The sequence below is a fragment of the Rhinoraja longicauda genome, chromosome 38, assembly GCF_053455715.1.
Source record: "Rhinoraja longicauda isolate Sanriku21f chromosome 38, sRhiLon1.1, whole genome shotgun sequence".
In the NCBI taxonomy this organism is placed as follows: Eukaryota; Metazoa; Chordata; class Chondrichthyes; order Rajiformes; family Arhynchobatidae; genus Rhinoraja; species Rhinoraja longicauda.
The window spans coordinates 2231250-2244106 of record NC_135990.1 but is presented as its reverse complement, the minus strand read 5'-3'; the positions used below and the strand labels follow the sequence as shown (position 1 = coordinate 2244106).

Sequence of the window (12857 nt, the reverse complement as noted above, 5' to 3'; positions counted from 1 at the left end):
TTCTTCTGCAATTATGTTCTTTATGCACCATTATTGCTTCATCCTAATCATAGACTCAATAGTGGTTTTGGTACATAGCTGATATAATTCAAATAAACACAATGTTCCCCAGAAGTATGTTAATATTTGAATGGGATTCCCAAGATTGTTTAGAGAAAAAATTGTTTTGGTGTTTACCTACATTTTGGCTGTGTTCTGCTGAGCAAACAAGTTAGTGAACAGATTTTAAAAATGCCCAAAGTCTAAAATCAACCACCAACCACCACAGTTCTTTGAACCTTTTCAGCGAGATCGTAAGTTTGAAGTGCTGCCTTCTGCATTTTTATTTAGTGCGGCTATCAATACATACAGCGGTCACCTTAATGAGATAACCATTTTAAACCAAAGTTTGTCATATAACCAGACAGATACAATAGCACACAAGTAGGTAATTGTTAATCTGAAAGGTCACATGCTATCTTGCAAGGACATAAGCATATTCTGAGAACATATATCTATATCTATCATTTTATTTTGTACATGTTAAAATACATCAATTAAAAAACAAAATAAACAACAACAAAAGTTACTCCAGCATTTTGTGTCAAACTTCAAAGGAACTGCAGATGCTGGTTTAAACTGAAGATAGACACAAAAAGCTGGGGTAACTCAGCGGGGACAGGCAGCATCTGTGGAGAGAAGGAATGGGTGATGTTTCAGGTCGAGACTCTTCTGCAGACTGAGAGCCAGGGGAATGGGAAAACAAGAGATATAGACAGTGATGTAGTGAGATACAAGGTCATAAGGGATAGGGGTAGAACTAGGCCATTTGGCCCATCAAGTCTACTCCGCCATTCAATCATGGCTGATCTATTTCACCCTCCTAACCCCATTTTCCTGCTTTCTCGCCGTAACCTCTGACACCCGCACTGATCAGGAACAAATGAATGAAAGATTTGCAAAAAGGCAACGATGAAAAAGGACAGGTCATTGCGAGTCTGAAGAAGGGTCTCGATCGCAAAACGTCACCCATTCCTTCTCTCTGGAGATGCTGCCTGTCCCGCTGAGATACTCCGGCATTTAGTGTCTGTCCTCAGTGACAAACCAGCATCTGCAGTTCCTTCCTACACAGGCCATTCGTTGTTGGATGTTTGCTGGGTGAGAATGAGTCCTTTCCTCCAGAAATGCTGTCTGACACACCCGAGTTACTCCAGCTCTTTGTGTGGAAAGGTAATGGACCATTCTACAGTGCCTTTGAGCATTGCCAGCTTTGATCTGTCATTTTCACACCTTACCCTGGGGTTTATTTAATGGTGCCCCGCCCCTTCAGAGCACGCCCCCAGTGAGAGCCACGCCCCCAGTGAGCCACGCCCCTCCAGTGAGAACCACGCCCCCACAACACCCATCTCACCATTGGTCCTTTCCACAGAGCCCCGCCCCGGAAGAGCCACGCCCCCCCAAGTGAGAGCAACGCCCCCGCAACACCCCTCCCACCATTGGTCCTGTGCACAGAGCCTCGCCCCATAGCCAGGTCCTCCCAGTGGGAGCCACGCCCCTCTTCGCTACTTCGCCCACCATTGGTTCTTTCCACGGAGCCACGCCCCCTCCCACCAGAGCCACGTCCCCCGGTGGGAGCCACGTCCCTCTGCGCTACCCCGCCCACCATTGGCCCTTTCCAATGAGCCCCGCCCCTCCGGCGTGCCCCGCCTCTCTCCAACTGCCACCTCAGCACGTGACCGCGCGCGGCGCCCAGGTGCGGCCCGGCCCGGCCCTTCGCGCCACATCGCCGCTTGCCATTCACAAAACAAACCGACAACAACGGCGCAGGGAGCTCGGCGGCGTTCATCGTGGGAAAGAGGAGGAGGAGGAGGAGGATGTGTCTCGGGAGCAGCGAGTTGTGGTGAGACTTCACCCCCCCCCCCCCCCCCCCCTCACTGTGGGTTGGGGGGGAAGCCGGGCCGCGAACCCTGAACGTCGCCGGTAACTTGGGCTCCAACTCTTGCCAGGAGTCCGCCGGCACTCACTGTCTTGTCTGTGCCTCCTCTCCCCGGCCGCTCTGCTCTGCTCTACTCTGCACCGCACACCGTGCACTCCTCTCACCGCAGGCGCTCACTCCAGCAGCACCAACTGCCCCGTCCCATTGCATTGCTCTTATATCACTGCCACGCTTTGCAGAATCTTATTACTACCTTTGATTCTCTCGTTGCTCTTGTATCACTGGTGCAAGTCTTTGCAGAATCTTATTACTACCTTTGATTCTCTCGTTGCTCTTGTATCACTGGTGCAAGTCTTTGCAGAATCTTATTACTACCTTTGATGATTGATTCTCTCCATGCCCTTTTATAAGACTACAAGTCTTTGCAGAATTGTGCTCCACTTGATTCTCTGGTTACTGCTCTGGAATATTATACTTTATTGGTACAGGATTGTAGTTCTAGAAGGATTGTAGTTATAGAATATTATCACACTTGATTATTTCATTTCTGTTGTAGGATTATAGGTCTCTAGAATATTATTACCCTTAATGCTCCGATTACTGTTGTAGAATATTATCACACTGATTATTTCATTTCTGTTGTAGGATTATAGGTCTCTAGAATATTATTACCCTTAATGCTCCGATTACTGTTGTAGAATATTATCACACTGATTATTTCATTTCTGTTGTAGGATTATAGGTCTTTGTAGAATATTATCATCCTTAATTCTCCGATTACTGTTATCATACTTGATTGTTTCATTCCTGTTGGATTGTAGGTCTTTGCAGAATATCATCACCCTTGATTCTCTTGATTACCGTTACTGTTAATTACTGTTAAAGAATATTCTTATACTTCTTTCATTGTTGTTATAGGATTGTGGGTCTTTGTCGAATTTTATTACCCTTAATTCTCTGATTACTGTCTTAATACTTGGTTGTTTCATAGTTACAGGATTGTAGGTCTTTCTAGAATATAACTACCCTTAATTCCCTGATTGCATTTATAGAATATTATTATACTTGGTTGTTTCATTGTTACACGATTGTAGGTCTTTCTAGAATATAACTACCCTTAATTCCCTGATTGCATTTATAGAATATTATTATACTTGGTTGTTTCATTGCTGTTATAGGATTGTAGGTCTTTGTCGAAAGCTAATATCCTTAATTCTGTGAATGTTGTTATTGGATTGCAAGTATTGTTATACTTCATTGTTTGTGTAGATCTTTACAGAATGTTGTTCCTTTTGATTCTCTGACTGCTGTTATCGGTTTGCAAGTCTGTAGAATTGTGTTGTATTCATTCTTATTCTCGCTATAAGGAGTGTTGTTTTATTCACGAAGATAGACACAAAATACTGGAGTAACTCAGCGGGACAGGCAGCATCTCTGGAGAGAAGGAATGGGTGACATTTCGGGTCGAGGCCCTTTTTTCAGACTGGTTATTTTATTCACTCTTTCTTCCCCAATTCTTTGCCTTTCTCATATCTCTTATTTAAAGGTCAACTTCCACTCCCACAGCCTGTCTCTTCATTCCTTCCCTCCGCATTGTGGGGGTCCTCTCCCGTTAGGGGGCTAGAGATACAAGAGACGTCAAATGCTGGGATCTGGAGAAATAAGCGGTCTGTTGGAAGATCTGAGTCGAACACCATCCTCATTCCCACTGGCCCCTTTTAACCTCGTATGGTTTCTCTCACCGACCTTTTTCTCCCCGATCCCCCCACCCCAAACAAATAAACCCGTTCTGATAGATCTCTCTGATGTCTGGCTCTCATTAGTTTTTCACTGAAGTAGTCCAACTGGTTCTGCATTGTGAGATGTTTTTTGGCAGTGCTTCAGTTCAGTTTATGACATGTTTCTGTGCAATATTAAACGTGGCAGTTACTGAGTGCAAATGCAAACAAACACTGCAGATGCTGGATAACTAAAAGTAGAAATTGCTGGGCTAGTTTACTTCATAAATAGTTACAAATACTTACAATGTTTTAATGCATTCGTAATGATCAGATTTTAACTCTTATTAAATGTCATATATAACACTGGAACGTTTGCTATTGCTGAAAGTTCTGGCGTCAGGCGGCACCTATCGGAAGTGTACACAGTTACTGGATGCGTTGGTTTTCCTGGCTCTTGCACCGACCGCATTTCTCTGTCGAGCCGGCTCCTGCCATTCGCGTTACCGCTTAAATATAAACACACCCCTTCAGAGACACGTCAATATATATTTTGCTTGGGCAGCTAACACCCCAGCGATAATGGATATGACTTCTCTAACTTGCTTTCCCTCTCTCCCTGTCTCTCCTTATCCTTGTTCTGATTAAATTTTACTGATTGTCACCCTCCGGTCAGCTAACAATGATTAATTCTACGTTGTATTTGATCGACATCCCCTTTGATCTCTCATTTTCACACCTCACCCTTCCATATCTCTAGTGTCCCTCTCTCCTGATTTCTCAGTCTGAAGAAGGGTCTCGACCTGAAACGTCACCAATTCCTTCTCTCCAGAGATGTTGCCTGGCCCGCTGAGTTACTACCGCATTTTGTGTCTTATCGTCAATACAAGAGCCAAGTCTTCACCTGCAGACATCCTTAAAGAATCCCAGACACCACCTAGCTCCTCCTCGGGTAGCACGTGCTTGAAGTTGGGTAAAGTCATTATTGTGAGGTCCCTTCTCTTCTCTCTCCTCCCAAGATCCATAATTAAGTGAAGTAAAGAAACACGATGCTGGAGTTGTAAGGGCTAACATTACGAATGCAGCAATGTGGGTTTTATTGCAGGAGTGTAAAAGCTCCAGCTGGGATTATTCCTGGGGCATCCTGTTGTCAGCATGGAAGCGTGGTTTATGGCTGATCGTATCCTCTGATATCAGCAACTGGCCTCAAAGCTTTGAAGTGTTAAGAAGAACATCTTGCCATATGGACTGCCCTTTGTTCCCAAGAAAGAACAGATCACGATGGACACGACAGACACGGAGGTCCCGAAAGACACATAAAGATTTATAGGACATTGTAAACTTGCCATATAAGGCAGCGATGGAAAAATACTGGCACATGTATTTAGGGTATAAAAGGTGTGTAAATGTAAGCTTTCGGAGAGAGAGACTACACTAGCTTCCTGAGCGTTTCTGAACGCTCCGGTATCTAGGCTCTCCCACCTGGGTGAGTAGAATAAAGAGGTTAAACGATTTTGGTTTAAGAAGATAACTGCAGATGCTGGTACAAATCGAAGGTTTTTATTCACAAAATGCTGGAGTAACTCAGCAGGTCAGGCAGCATCTCGGGAGAGAAGGAATGGGTGATGTTTCGGGTCGAGACCCTTCTTCAGACTGAAGAAGGGTCTCGACCCGAAACGTCACCCATTCCTTCTCTCCCGAGATGCTGCCTGACCTGCTGAGTTACTCCAGCATTTTGTGAATAAAAACGATTTTGGTTGTCTGACTATTCTGTTAATAGGTCACGAACTACAACAGAGTAACTCAGGAGGTCAGGTCTTATCCCCAGAGAACATGGATAGTTGATGTTTTGGCTCAGGACCCTTCTTCAGACTGATACTTCAGATAGAATTATGTTGCAGAGAAGCTTATCAAATAATTTCAGTTTTAAATATACATAGGCTGTATGTAGTTGAAGTTTAGAATGGGAGGTTGAAAATCCATGTACCAAGACTGTGAATTTTAGGTTTTCCTGAGAAAGCATTTTAACCACAAGAAACAAAATAAAAAAAATTTACGACTTGCAGTGAAATGTACTTGGTATATCAGAATCAGAATTACCTTTATTGTCATCCAAAAAAAAACAAGTCTTTTGGACGCGATTTCGTCACCCACAGTCCAACAGTAAGAGCAATAAAATAGCAATTACACAACCACAATCCAACACAAAAAAAAAGAAACATTCATCACAGTGAGTCTCCTCCAGTCACCTCCTCACTGTGATACTTATGAATACAGTAGTCAGAAGCATGGGTAGCATACAGTCCCAACAATATGAACATGTAATTCTTCAATTTTAGGTAACCTCTAACCACCTGCGCCTGTTAAAGTTTGTTTCTTAAAACAGACAACAGCACAAACAGTTAAAGGTAAACCAGGCAAAGCTTTAATTATCGTCAGACGGGATTGGGGGGACTAATGCAGCATTTTCGCAGCATTTTTATACAGAATTTGCTGCAAGAATGTTTAACAACATTTCCATCAAATCAATCACAAATTGTATCTTGCACAATATACTTGTCACTCTACTGTCATAAAATGTTTCACACAAAGTCATTAGTCAAAGGTAGGGATCCTTATTATACTACAGAAGGTCATGTTTGCACAATTCCACAAGTAGTCAGCAGTTAACCACATCCTAATCTCAGCGGAAACATTCTTATCATTCCCAGACGTCTTCCCCAGGCTTCAGAGGCTGGTGTACAAGATTTAGGAGTTGCATCCTGCCAGGTGCAATATTGCAAACATCAGCTATTCAGAGTTCAGGCTGATCCTTTTTATTCATTCTACCATTTTATTATTTCTGTGGTTTCCACGAATTGTAAGTTTCAGTTACCAGACACATCCTCATGAGCAATTAGCATTTCCCCGCTCTCAACAATATAGAAGCTCCAAAAGCATAGAAGCAGGTTTGCAGAAAATAGTCAAGTATCCCATCATGCAAAGTTAATAGCCATTAGCTCTTTCACCCTCACCTGTGCTCACTTATTACCTGCTTCACTTTGTCCTGCCTCTCCCCTCTCCCAGCCTCCCCCACCCCACCCTGCCTACAACCAGCCTGAAGAAAGGTCCTGACTTGCAATGTCACCTATCCATGTTCTCCAGAGATGCTGTCAGACCTGCTGAGTTACTCCAACACTCTGAAACGTCACTGTTAAAGTTTGGTTCTTAAAACAGACAACAACACAAACAGTTAAAGGTAAACCAAGCAAAGGTTTAATTATTGTCAGATGTGATTGGGGGGGAGGGGGAGGGGGGACTAGTGCAGAGGGTGTATAACCATACTCAGCACTCCCCCTGCTCCACTCAAAAATACAGCATTTTCACATCATTTTTATACAGAATTTGCAGCCAGGATGTTTAACACAACATTTCCTTCAAATCAATCACAAATTGTATACCTCACTCTATTGTCATAAAATGTTTCACACAAAGTCATTAGTCAAAGGTAGGGATCCTTATTATACCACAGAAGGTCATGTTTGGACAATTCCACAAGTAGTCAGCAGTTAAGCACATCCTAATCTCAGCGGAAACATTGTTCTTATCATTCCCAGATGTCCTCCCCAGGCAAAAGGGATGTACTATCAGTGTACAAGATTTAGGAGTTGTGTCCTGCCAGGTGCAATATTGCAAACATCAGCTCTTCAGAGTTCAGGCTTTTTATTCATTCTACCATTTTGTTATGGTCAAGCATCCTATCATGCCAAGTTAATAACCATTGACTCTTTCAGTCACCTATCCATGTTCTCCAGAGATGTTACCTGACCCGCTGAGTTACTCCAGCACTCTGTGAAACGTCACCTATCCATGTTCTCCACAGATGCTACCTGACCCGCTGAGTTACTCTATCACTTTGCATCCTACCTTGTAGTATTTGCTTGTACTGTTGACTTGTGGCTTGTTACAGGTCAGTACCGCTGCCATTTAAAAAAAAACTTTTAAAAAGACCAGACAGTTTTGCATAAAGAAAGATTTCCATTGTCTTTTCCATTGATTCCTGGAGGCATATGATGGATCTTATTTCCCTGTTGAAGAATGTTCCTGCACATGTAAAGTTGTGTTGTCGGGGTGCCTTTGAGCAGTTACATCTTAGAAAATATTTTTTTGAACTGCAGTCATAGTCAGGCTGGTATGCAGTTTGGATACAATATGATTCTGAAAATGAGATGAATCAAAACAAATGTGGAAACACTCAGCAGGTCAGGAAGCATTTGTGGCAAAAGTTAAGAATAGATGATCAGTGACTATCATAACTAGAAAATGCTAAGTTTGGTATATCTGATCTATCTGGATAGCATGCAAAACAAAGCTTTACACTGTACGTCAGTACAAGTGACATAATAAACTCAAACCTGATATTTTTAAGTAAAGACAGATGCAGTAGACAAGTCTTGTGAATATATCCATGCAAAGGAAGATGTGTGATGAATATAAATCTGTTTGCTTGAATAATGTCGTGGCTCTTTTGTATCTACCTGAGGTGACAGCTTGGTTCAACTTTACACTTGGAAGTTAACACCAACAGTGCTGTGGTTGAGTTTTGTTTGAGATTATGTGCCTTAACCCTGGATTGTGAATTGAAGTGACAATCATAATAAATTGTCATTTTTTTAGCCAACTTTGCTATCCAGTGCTGAAACAGCTTCGGTGAATATATATACTTTTAACACTTCTATTCCTGCACTCAATTACAGCTACTTCATAACTATATAGGTAGTTTGCATTTTCATTGCCAAAATGTTGTGGCTGTTTAGTGATGAACTCCAGTTTTAAGTCTGCCGCAGTAATAGAAAAGCTCAAAGTGCTGAAGTAACTGAGCAGGTCAGGCAGCCTCTGTGGAGCGAATGGATAGGCAACATTACAGGTCGGGACCCTTCGCGCGATGTGCAGTGTGAAGCATTTAAAAATACGTTGGAAATGTATTCATGTCGGTTGGAAGGTTTGAAACAAACAATATGCAAGGGTCTTGACCCGAAACGTCAGCCATTCCTTCTCCAGAGATGCTGCCTGTCCCGCTCCTATAACTTGTGAACTTTGATATTGAACCACACAAGAGATATGTGAACATGTGTCCAGAAGCTTGGTTGAAGAGTGAGATTTTGAGGCAATTTACAGAAGGAATTCCAACTAACAAACGAAAAGGTTAAAACCACAGCTGCTCATGGTGGAGCCATTAAAATGAAGGATCCACATGAGGCTTTAGGAGTCAAGGGTGGTTGCAGAATGTTGTCAGAGCAAGGCCCTGAGGAATATGAAGGGAGAGAATTATTTTAATTCCAAGATTAGTGCCAACGTGGGATAACAAGTACAGGAATCGTGGTTGAATAGAACAGTGTGAGTTTGGATATTGCCACCCAGGTTTGGATATTCCATCTTCTAGTCACAAAATGAATGTAGGCTATAAATATTAGTATGTGTATTGAGTACAGGGTGTTCTGCACAGACCCTGTATTCAGCACAAGTATTCCTTGGGGAGATCACAAGATTATATACTTGCTGCAATAGCTGGATATATTTGACGTCATGGTCCCATGATACCACATGCAGTGTGTGTTTATACCCAGTCTATTGAGATAAAGGCACCAGGCATCAGAGGCATAGAAGACATAAAGCGCTGGGCATAGCAGGAGAGGCAGCATCTCTGGAAGACATGAATAGGCAATGTTTTGGGTCGAGACTGTTCTTCAGACTACCTTAACTGACGGAGGTTGGAAGCAAAGGCATGCCCTTTCCTCTCCAGTGCTCCTCTACTGCAGTGGATATCATAGCTCCCCAGGATATCGTGGCCCCCCAGTATGTGTTTATGGAAGGCAAGATGTTAGACTTCCAAAAAAGATTTGTTTGTCGTGACCTAGTGCTGGATTTCTCCTTTTAATTATTTATTAAGTTTTCTTTTTGAAAGTTGTCGTTGAATCTTTTTGCCACCACCCTCTCATTTTGCACTCAGGCTTGGAGTAACACCCAACGGGCAATAATGCTGGAAAGTAGAACATTGTGAGTTCTGGAATAACAACAGAAAATACTGGAAATACCCCCACAGGTCAGGCAGTAGTTGGGGAGAGGAAGAAAGAGAGACGGTAAATATTTTTCCGGTTAAAAGGACAAAAAGTGCAAGAGTAACTTTGGGTCAGATAGCATCTCTGGAGAACATGGATAGGTGACCATTCAGATTAAGACCCTTCTGTCTGTACTACCTGGCCTGCTGATTTACTCCAGTACTTTGTGTCCTTTGTGTAAACTAGCAGTTGCAGTTCCTTGTTCCTATGTTTTAGTCTTTCAGAAGAATCGGACAAGCTCAGAAAACAAACATGATCTAGGAAGGGTTCCAACCGTAAACATTGTTCCTTCCACAGATGCTGCCTGACCCATTGAGTTCCTCCAGCATTTTGTGTTTTGCTCAATATTCCAACACCTGTGCTGCTGCTTTAATTTCCACCTCCAGTTTAAATTCCTTTTGGAGGATCAAGAACCAAGAATGAGCATGGGCTAGAGAATAAAGCAAATATCTATGAGGAGGGGGGGGGGGGGGGGAAGAGAGAGAACAAGAAAATCCAGATGACACGGTGGGGTTGGTGTTAGCTCATTGAATGTTAAAGGTTTGCTAATTGCAGCTGCTTTGCCCAGAGGAGATGTAAATAATAGGTGGTGTCCAAGAACAGGAAAATGAAAAACAAAGGAACTGTGAAGTACAGGACAATAGTGATAAGAATCTGCAATAAAGGAGACAATGGACACGTGTTGCTGGGGTAACTCAGCGGCTCAGGCAGCATTCCTGGAGAATAAGTATAGGGGACGTTTGTAGGGCACAGAAAGCTGGCAGAGAGGAGGCAAGGATAAAGCTTGCAGGTAATGGGTGAGTACCTTCTGTTTTTTCATCTCTAGTTTTGTGCGACCATCTCCCTAGCACGCCCCTTGCCTGTGTTCACCTGTAATCTGCCATGCTTTGTTTTGCCCTGCTCCTCCTCTCGTCCAGCTTTCTTTCTCCCCAGAGATGCTGCCTGACCTGCTGAGGTACTCCAGCATTTTGTGTCCTTTTTTGTAAACCAGCATCTGCACTCCTTTGTTTCTGCACTAAAGGAGAATGGTTGATTAAAAACAGCCAGCCAGGCTGGCAATATATGCATGAGTTGATTACCTTTTATTGGAGCTGGCTAGTACTGACTTAAACAGGAAAAGCTAGTCATCAGCAACCTGCAATTAGTTTGTAGAGAAGGGACCCTCACCGAAACATCATCTATCCATGTCTTTCAGAAATGCTATGTGACTTGCTGAGTTACTCCAACATAACTTAAATTCATCAGATTCATAACACAATGTGTCATGGTCATGTGAGTAGTCTGTTTGCAAAGCTCTCCTTTTACTTAACTGATTCCCGCTTTCAATGTATAAGTTGGTGCCTCATGTGTACGTACTCTGTGGTCCACTGTCTTATGCTGTAATACTTGGTCTGATCGTGTTTAATACATAGTAGGGTTGTCAACTGTATGTGAAAATATAATTTTACTATACTTGGGTACACGTGACACTAAAGTCACATTGTACCTTTGAAAGAAAAGATATTCTGATACTGCTTCTTGTTTTGAATTAATGGCTGCTAGTTCCACATTTATTTTACATCCCCTGAATAATCCCTAACAATGTAATCGGGTAGGCCCTGAAGTCTGGAGGTTCCTTGTTGTGCTTCATTGCTGTGAAGATCTCCCTCTATCTTCCTGTCTCCACCTATATCCTTCCTTTGTCCCACCCACCTGACATCAGTCTGAAGAAGGGTCTCGACCCGAAACGTCGCCCATTCCTTCTCTCATGAGATGCTGCCTGACCTGCTGAGTTCTCCAGCATTTTGTGAAATAAATACAAGGTTTGGTGAGACATCTGACATGTGGAACCATTAGGTAGGTTTAACCTTCCACATCATCAGCAACCTCTTGAAATGTTCTCTTGGAGGTAACCACTCTTTACTGGAAGTCTTTGTGGTAATTCCATTCTCATCAGGAGAACAAGTTCATATCACATGGAACCACACGGAACTGCAGGTGCTGGAACTATGAGCGAAACAGTTTGACAAGGATTTTATCATCCCACGTTGATGGTTAGGCAGGAGTGGAGATATTGGGGCAGGTGATGCAAGGCTTTCAAGATTCTCTTAAAATAGATAGGAGATATCAGCAGAAAAGTTCTGTTAAATGTTTATTCCGCGCTTTCAGACAACAAACCACATTAGACACCTTAAGAAAGTAACAATACCTTTTTATTCACTATGCTGGTGTGGGAGAGCAACCCGAGTGTGACTACATTACTCTATCCATCGTGGTTCCACACAAAGATCCAATCCAAAGCCCTGCTTATTTATACCGGGGGGGGGGGGGGGGGGGGGGGGGGGGGGGGGGAGGGAGAGGTCCCATACCTCTTTCACCAGCACCCTTGAAACAAAGCCCCTCGTGTTACCACATGCCCCTCTGCACTTATACGCTTAATACTTTCTGGCACCAATTCTTGTCTGGATCAAACTTACTTAACAATGGGGCTCATATCTTTTTAGTCACACCTTGGATCTGTTTCTTTTGTCATGCACAACATCGCAGTTTCAGCTATTTGCAGCATTTTACCTTGTTTCCACACATTTCTTGCCTGAGTCATTCCTCTGCAGTTCCAAAACTCTTTCAGTTCAGGAAGTGGAATTTCAGCATTTGAGCAACTGAAGACAAATTAACTAAAATGCAGGATGATTAAGAGCCCACAATTTGAGGATAACAATTTTAAAATGAAGGTGCTGTTAGACCACGGGCCAGTAAGATCGAGTTGAAGGGTTGTTGAGGCATGTAAGAATTATGTATATGTATGAATAGTATAAGAAAATAACTGCTGATGCTGGTACAAATCGAAGGTATTTATTCACAAAATGCTGGAGTAACTCAGCAGGTCAGGCAGCATCTCAGGAGAGAAGGAATGGGTGACGTTTTGGGTCGAGACCCTTCTTCAAACTGATGTCAGGGGGGCGGGACAAAGGAAGGATATAGGTGGAGACAGGAAGATAGAGGGAGATCTGGGAAGGAGGAGGGGGAGAGAGGGACAGAGGAACTATCTAAAGTTGGAGAAGTCGATGTTCATACCACTGGGCTGCAAGCTGCCCAGGTGAAATATATGTATGAATATTGGCTTCTCTAACTTCAGGCTACCCTTGC

General features: G+C 43.0%; 1 protein-coding gene across 2 annotated transcripts in view; it reads left to right on the top strand.

Moving 5' to 3' along the window:
- Positions 1-12857, top strand: part of c38h15orf39 (chromosome 38 C15orf39 homolog) — a 57795-nt gene that overhangs the window by 30778 nt on the left and 14160 nt on the right. Inside the window, exon 1 of one of the 2 annotated variants that reach the window (XM_078429884.1) lies at positions 1740-1879. The exons of the other annotated variant lie outside the window; for it this stretch is intronic. The gene's annotated coding sequence lies outside the window, so the exon portion shown is untranslated. Of the gene's footprint in view, positions 1-1739; positions 1880-12857 lie in introns of those variants that run through there. 2 annotated transcript variants of the gene reach the window in all.